This window comes from Rattus rattus, chromosome 8 (assembly GCF_011064425.1).
Source record: "Rattus rattus isolate New Zealand chromosome 8, Rrattus_CSIRO_v1, whole genome shotgun sequence".
NCBI classification, from domain to species: Eukaryota; Metazoa; Chordata; class Mammalia; order Rodentia; family Muridae; genus Rattus; species Rattus rattus.
The window spans coordinates 88334579-88342522 of NC_046161.1; the positions used below are offsets into that span (position 1 = coordinate 88334579).

General features: G+C 51.1%; 1 protein-coding gene across 2 annotated transcripts in view; it reads right to left on the reverse strand.

Moving 5' to 3' along the window:
* Positions 1 to 7540, reverse strand: part of Pxylp1 (2-phosphoxylose phosphatase 1) — a 64593-nt gene extending 57053 nt beyond the window's left edge. The window contains exon 1 of one of the 2 annotated variants that reach the window (XM_032910037.1): positions 7468 to 7540. The gene's annotated coding sequence lies outside the window, so the exon portion shown is untranslated. Of the gene's footprint in view, positions 1 to 6973; positions 6996 to 7467 lie in introns of those variants that run through there. The other variant, XM_032910038.1, reaches the window with a different exon arrangement.
* Between the last annotated feature and the right edge of the window lie 404 nt (positions 7541 to 7944).

The window sequence follows — 7944 nt, forward strand, 5'->3', positions numbered from 1 at the left end:
CGCCTGTGGATTATTCGTCAGCCTCTAAAATGCACTTTCCCTAGAACCAATGATCCTTCACCTTGGAGACAGAGCCAAAAAAATGAACCATCCAGGCCGTGACCTTCGATCATTAATGTCCAGGCTTGGGTTTTTTGTGTTTTTTTTCCCCAGGTCTGAGTCTCCATTAAGAACTGGGATAGAGACAGACAGATTGGCGGCAAAACAGGGCTGGGCCGGAAGATCAAGAGGAAGAAGTCAGAGCTCCCAGCCAGAGACGCTGCCCCCTTTTAACTCGATTCTTTGGACATGAATGAAATCATTTGTCATTTCTGCTGCCCAAGTAGGAGGCGAGATTTTTCTTTTAAAGACAAAACCTCATTCATTTCAAATTTAGGCAGTTTATAAAATGGACAGATACGAGCAGGCTACTGAGTAAGAGACGCGGCCACCAGGCTCCCAGCACAGAAGATGAGCTACTCACACTCAGAACAATCCAGGAAGGGCTGAGGTTCCTGGGAGCCCATCACAGAGGTTTCCCAGTGCACAGCCTACTGTCAGCTCTGCCAAGGCGCAGGGTAAACAGACCAGCTGCAGGATGGGCCAGTAAAGCCAAGCGTACCAACACAGTCCACCCCGTGCAGAAGACTTGGCTATGGCCAATATGAGAGACCTGGAGGTCTGACTCCTTACCTCTGGTTAGTCCATTACCTGTCTCCAGCTGCTCCAGAAGCTGCTCATGCTAAGTGAGCACTGGGTTTCCAGCAAGGTTTGGAGGCTTCTGGGGCAGCTGAAGACCCAACCAATCTGAAGCAGGAGTGGGGGACAGTGTTCTGTCAACTGGGAGCGAGAAGAGGGATGGCGATACTGGCAGTTGAGCAAACATTGGGCTTACGGTCTCTCGTCTCCCACTTCTCACTCATGACATGCATCCAAGAATGAGTTAAAATGTTAATCACAAGCCTGGGTCTGACAGAGCAAGGAAAATGAGTTTCTAGTTTATTTAAACAGCTGGCAAGGCAATCGCATGACTCCAGCGCACACCAGCTGGCGTTCCCTCCCTCTCCTATCCTAATCTCTCGGGCACTCATAGCCATTGCAGCTGGCCACAGCCAGGGGAGCCTGAGCTAGTCCCTCGCTTACTGCACTAGCTCTCTGCTGTGAACACAGGCTTAAAACCCTTTGTGCCATCGGGACAGACGGACAGACAGACAGACATAGATATAGATGTGTGTGTGTGTGTGTGTGTGTGTGTGTGTGTGTGTGTGTGTGTGTTGTCTATTATCCTATATCTATCCTCCTGGGCAAGAGGTATAGCTCAGTGGACGAATGCTTGCCTGGCATGCATGAGGTGAGTTCAATCCCCAGCACCCATCTAAATATTTTAAGAGCCATTTCCAAATCCAGCATCTCAACACAGACAGCTCGCATCTAAGGCAATGAGTGAAGAGCAATAATAATTAATATTCATTAAGCATGTCCTGGGTACCGGTTCTAAAGCCTTGGGACATACATTATTAGAGCTCCATGATACCACAAAGCAGGCACCGGCATCACCTCGATCTTATGAATAAGGACATTGAAGCGTAGACGTTGAGTAACTTGCCCAAGGATGCAAAGTTAGTGAGGACACAACCAGGATTCCGAGCCACTCTGGGCTCAGAGTCTCCGCTCCTACCCACTGCACTGGGCTGAACTGCACAACCAAAATCAGGTCCTCAAGGAGAAGGAAACCATCAACGGAGAATCTGACAGTCACATACCCAGGAAATCTTCCCAGGGAGTTAACGGAACAGGCTGTTTTGTTTGATCTGCAGGATGCTCGGAGGGAAAACCAATGCCCACTTATCCTGACATAAGAGGCCACCTGCAATCTCCGAATGGCTGTGTAATCACATCTGATTATCCGGCAACTGTGGCAGGATTATCCAAATCAATTCTCTGCTGAAGAGAGCTGAATTCTAAGGGAAGACTTTTTTTTTTTAAAGGTAAGGTCTGTGTAGCTTAGGGTGGACTCCCCACACCTGCATCTCTCCAACTTCAGCCCCCCAAGGACCGGTGTCGCAGGTGCTTGCCACAAAGCTCAGTTCTAAGGGAAGGTTTTCAGCCACCCTGGAGTCCTATCCTTCCTATATTTATTACTTTCCTTGACAAGACCAAATTCGGGACAAGAAGCGGTTTATGGAAAGAGGGGTTTACTGGGGTTTACTGGTCCAGGGCGTGCAGTCCATTGTGGTAGGCGATAGCCGCTCACACTGTACCCACAGGGGAAGCGAGGAGTAAACATTAGTACTCAGCTAGCTTTCTGCTCTTCATTCTGTCTAGGACCCCGTCCACACAACCCTACTGCCCAGAGTTAGAGTGGGGCTTCCCCTATCAATCAAGATAATCCCACACTGACATGCCTACAGGCTCGACTCTTAGGTGCTTCTAGATCCTGTCGCCTTGACAATCAAAACCATCACGTGCTATTTCAATATAGATCACAGGCTTCCCAGAGGTTCTAATGAGATCGTAGACCTGCAAATAAGGGCCTAAAACTACTGTATTGCCCAAATGTCTAAATTCCTGTCTGTATCTTTTAAGATTTATTTTATTATATATGTATGGATGTCTTGTCTGCACGCATAGTCTGTGTACTTGTGTGCAGTGCCTACAGAGGCCTGAGGGGGGCAACAAATTCTCTAGATCTGTAATTACAGATGGTTGTGACCAGACATGTGGGTGCTGGGAATTGAACTCAGGACCTCAGGAAGAGCAGTCAGTGCTCTTAACCACAGAGCCATCGCTCCAGCCACTGTCTATATTTTTAAGGAAGTTGAAATGTATGTCTCCCTAAATTTTAGTAGTAACTTTTAAAGCATACAAATTTGCTTTTAAACAATTCTGCTACAACTTTAATAACTTTAATGCAACCCAACTTTGTGATTTTAGATTATTATTACACTTAACGATATTTTTCCTCATATTCTTCTGTATTAGCAAATAGTAAAGTTGGCAAGATATTCACTTTACGTTACAGTTAAAGTGCTCAAAATAATATTATCCTATCTCTAAAAGTCAGTGTTGGGTCCGAGAATGAGGCCAGCTTAGGGAAGCAAGCTGCAGTCTGCTAATTGGAAAGACGGATCTCTAAGAAAGCAAATTGGGTAAGATAAATGGTATCAAACTATCTGTAAAGTTGGTATAAATGATGCCTTTCCCCAAAAGCAGAAGTGAAAAGGAAGGGGAGGACAGGCAGGTGCAAAACAAGCACAATAATTCAGACCTTGGTCTGTCTTTTAAACGTCTGGTTTCCATGCCATTGGCTACAGCTTTTCGTTAGGAAGTTGGTCACACACAGTGACAGAGAGGGTGGCAAGGAGATGACAAAAAGATGCTTTGCAAACAGAACCGTAGATGTGCATGTTGAGAGAGCGACTGCCAGTATTAAATGAATTTGTACGTTTCTATGGAGGGAACCAAAGAAAGAATGGAAGAATAATCCAAGTCCTAAAATCCAGAAGGGAGAACCCCCCCCAGGAACCGAAGACTGTCTGTGTTCTACTATAGGGGTACCCACAATTGCCATTAAATATTAGATATCCGAGATCCCCAAACTCTCCTCCAACTCAGAGCTCTCCACACGGTGTAGGCATCACCAATGTACAGTGGGTAAAGGGATGGAGGGATGCAGCCATGGGTGAAGGCTTGTGTGGAGGGTGTCCCAGCCAAAAGGAAGCACTGGAGGCTGCCTCTCTGCTGCAGGAATGACTGCACTAGGCTCAGTCAAGCTTTTTTGTTTTGTTTTGTTGACTTTTAATCATTAAATTCTTCCATACTCCTGGGTATGGTCCTTCCCCTCATGAGAAACTGGTCTCTCACAAAAGACAGTGGCTTCCCCATCTGAGATGCGCTAGGGAACCCTGCAGGCTCTAAGGCTGAAGGGGCCTGGGGTCGAATTCTGGTTTGGTGAGAGGGTGGGGGTGGGGTTTGGGGGTTGGGGTTCTCCTGTCTTCTAGACCCAGAGTAAATCCCGCGGTGCATCCTGGGCTCACAGGTGCCCCCTAGAGGCTGACTTGGTAGTTTAGTTCTAAGCAGGTCTGTACCCACTGGACCAGTTCTGACTGGCTGCCTCTCTCCCACTGAAGGCTAGTCTGGCTCACTCCCTAAGTGCCCAGTCCTCTACTAGACAGTTCCCACAGCATCTCCAGAGTGAGGTGGCTCCCCAGGGTAGACCCCTGACCAATTTGGCTCAGTGGATCAGATCCCCGGAGCATACTCCTGACACAAGCTTACAACAGTCAAGTGTCTTCCCATCTGGTCATGTCCGTTTTGTAGATGGCTTCCCGGGTCTTTTAAGAACCAGAATGGTGAGCCCAGAAAACTTTTCTCGAGATCACTGTGAGCTCATTTTCTTCTAGCTCAGTGATTTTGCCACTAAACAGTAACCCCCCCTACACCAGCGTGTGGGCGTATTTCTTACCTACCAACCAGAGTCCTGTTGGGGACAAGACCTGGAGCTGAACTCTCTCCTGGATTCTCAGGCCTCCACTATTCTCTTCTCTTCTCCCTCCCTCCCCAGCATACAGTAGCATCTCTCTTTCTCCCCCTCCCCTTCCTTTCTCACTCTCAAACTGCAGGCGTTAATTAAACCCCTTCTAGAAAAACAGATCTTTGCCAGCTGCAGGAATTCTGGGTAACAGCCAAGCCTGAACAGAAACAGTCTGGGTGAGGGAGATAAGCTAATGGCAACCAGGACAGCACAGGTTCCCACAACTAAGTCCTACTCTGACTCCCCACCCAAGTAAACAGAGGCCCGACAGTGAGCGGGGGACTCTGGGTATGCTCTTCCTCAGATTAGCCTTTCACATGATGAAGAGCCGGACTTTGCTTCCTCTGCCTAGGGCAAAGCTACTCCTGACTGACCAAAGCAATTCTCCCCAACACTGGAGTCTGCCCCAGCAGGACTGTAAAACACACTCCCAGAAATGTGCATGCAAGGGCACTCCGGGGTTGCCACAAGAACCAGCTCTGGAGTGGGCAGCACCCACCAGAGTGAGAGCAGCACAGCCTGAAGCGGTGGGGGTGGCTCTGCAAGGGACCCCATCTCCTCAGCAGCTTCCTCCATCAACCGCAGGGGTGGAGGATGACCAAGAAGCCAGGGTTACCAGGTGTGGCGTGCAAGCCTTTAACCCCATACTTGGGACCCAGAGGCAGGTAGATCTCTGAGTTCGAGGTCAGCCTAGTCTACACAGAGTTCCAGGCCAGCCAGAATAATGAATGAATGAATGAATGAATGAATCAATCAATCAATGAATAAATGAATGAATGAATGAGAATAGTATGCAGAAGCTAGGGCCTCACTCAGCCCAGGGCCCGCAGGATAAGTCTTGGTGGACTTTTCACCTCTCAGTAGGCAGCCTTCCCCACCCCCACCCCCCAGAATGCCCATTACCTTCCCATTCCTATTTCTAGGATGAAGAGAACTCTTTCCTACTTAAAAGTCTGGAGTCTTCATTGAGGGACAGGCCTGGCTGTCAGAGCCTGACCTAGAAATTAAACTTTCTATTTGCCCCTTCACTCCCCACCTTACCAGACAGTAAATCTGTCTCCAGCAAGAGAAACTTTAACATTTATATACATGTATATTCAAATCTGTTGAATTAAGGGATATTTTGAAAACACTGCAGCCCAGTGGAGGGCATGGGTTGTAGGCTCAAGACTGATACACGGAAATTTAAAAAACAAACAAACAAACAAACAAAAAACACAAAACAAAAACATTGAATACCAGGCAGGGGCACCTGGTCAGGTCCTAAGGTCCACCGGAGTCCCGCAGGTATTCCTAGCTAGAAGGACTCCTGAGAGCTGCCTATCACTGTGAGGACAAGAAGATTCATACAGGAATCTGTGAACACTCAGAAGGGCCCTGCTGAACCCCACTCTGTTCTTGGCTAATTACCTATCTATTCAGTAGTAAAGGAATATTGAACTAATCACCAGAGCCATCAAAGAAAAACCACAGATTCAGACAGGGCGATTCCACAGCCCAGAGTGCTGTACTCCAGGTAGTCCACAATGCCACTGGTATACATTTGCAGTCTCTCAAAGGTATCTGTGAGGGCGGACTGGCCCAGAGCCAATCCTAAAAGAGAAATACCCTTTATATGTTCTTTCTCTGAATAGGCAATTAATGTAATCTAAAACTTAATGAAAGACCCCAGAAGGGAAGGGGTGAATGCACACACTGGCTGTCACCATGCCATCTCCACTTCTCTCTGGGGACCAGGAGGCTTTCCAAGCCATCTGCTTTAAATCCTCTTCCCACAGATGTCACCACAGGGCACCAACACCTCTGAGGAGGGGGCTGGTGCCAAGCCCGACCGACAGTTCCAGAGGGTAGGCTGGGCTCAGCACTGTCTATTCCATAGTCGGGGTCCAGCCCCGGGGCCTGTCATAAAGAGCAACAAATGTCCCTAAGCAGTGGAACTCTCCCAGGGCTCCTCCTTGGTCACTCACCCCACATTTCCTTATCCACACCAGATCTGATCCAAATTCTTAACTGGTTTTACCTGTTGAATGTTTAGAAAGCATCCTTGCCTTCCCACAAAGACACTGGCCCACCCAAGAGGGTACAGTTACATTCCCTTGTGCTTTCCAGAGCCGTGGTGAGTGAGAGTGGAGATATGGCTCCATTCCCCCAGCATCGCTAATCCTTCCCCATACACAGGTACTACTTGAAAGCCAGTCGCAGCCGCAAAGAAAACCTGCTCCATATTTGTGTGTGGCAAAGCCGGCTTCTTTTTTAGAAATCGAAACCTATCCAAGTTCACCAAGCAAAAGCAACGAAGTAAGCACACTGTCCTAAGCAGATCATTAGAGCAAGCTTAACCTGCATGTGTGGAGTGGCCCTCGGCTGAGCCCTGGGCTCTGACGCCACGGACGACAGGTAGCTGAAGAAGCACCAGCCCCACCCCCGGGGGCAGGCCATGAAGTTGCAGCTGCCTTTTACCTGGACACCGCTGCTTTGGGACAGTCGGGAGAAGGGGGACCCCGGAGCTCAGATTCCCGTTGCGTCGCTCAGCAGGGGCGCGGGGACATAATGGGACCCTGTTGGGGTGGCGGCGGGGACCGTAAGAGCAGAGCTGGGAGGGAAGAGGCGAGCGTCAGGCAACCGGAGGAGGTAGGCGTGGGAGGGCTTGCGGGAGAAAAGGGGGTGTGTGGGCAGGCTTCTAGGGTGCAGGGCTGAGAAAGGGGAGACGGATCGGAGGGACGGGGACCCTCGACGCGGGGAGGGGCGTGGGGAGAGGTGGAAACTGGGGAGCGCGTAGATAAGGGAAAGAGCTTGTTGGTGGGGCTCACACCCGCGGCTTGGAAGCCCGCCCCTGCCTCCCGATCCCCGCATCACGGAGACCTCTTTGGGATCGCCACCCCCGAGACCCCAGACACAAGCCCGCCCTGCGAGGAGCCTCACAACCGCTGGGGCCCGGCGCGCGACGCACTCACCGCCTACGGTCCCGGCCTCCGTTGCTCTGCGTAGGGTTCTCCACCGGCAGCCAGCTCCTCCTGGCGGGAGTGCAGGCGGCGGTGGCGCGCACAGGCCGCCGGACTCGGGGTTCCGCAGCGCCCCCTGCCGGGCCCGCCGGGTCCCTGCCCGGCCCGACGCGCTCAGGGCGCCCTGGAGCTCCGCCCCGCAAGCGGCCGTGCGGGACCTGCGGGCTGCGGCGACCCGCACTCCGGGCCTTGGAAGCGGACACGGTCTCGGAGTGTCCAAACTGCCATCCGGACAGGCTCCGGGCGTGCCGTCCGGGTCGTGGAAAGCACGCGCACTCGGAGCGCACAAGGCCTGTGCTTCTCCTTACGCCGGACTTAGGACCTGGGAGGGTACCATGGCCCGGGACACGGCCCTAGACCGGTCCCAGCCTTGGCGTGGGTGCTGTGGGACTGCGTGCTTGACTCCGCGCCGCGGATCTAATCGCTGAC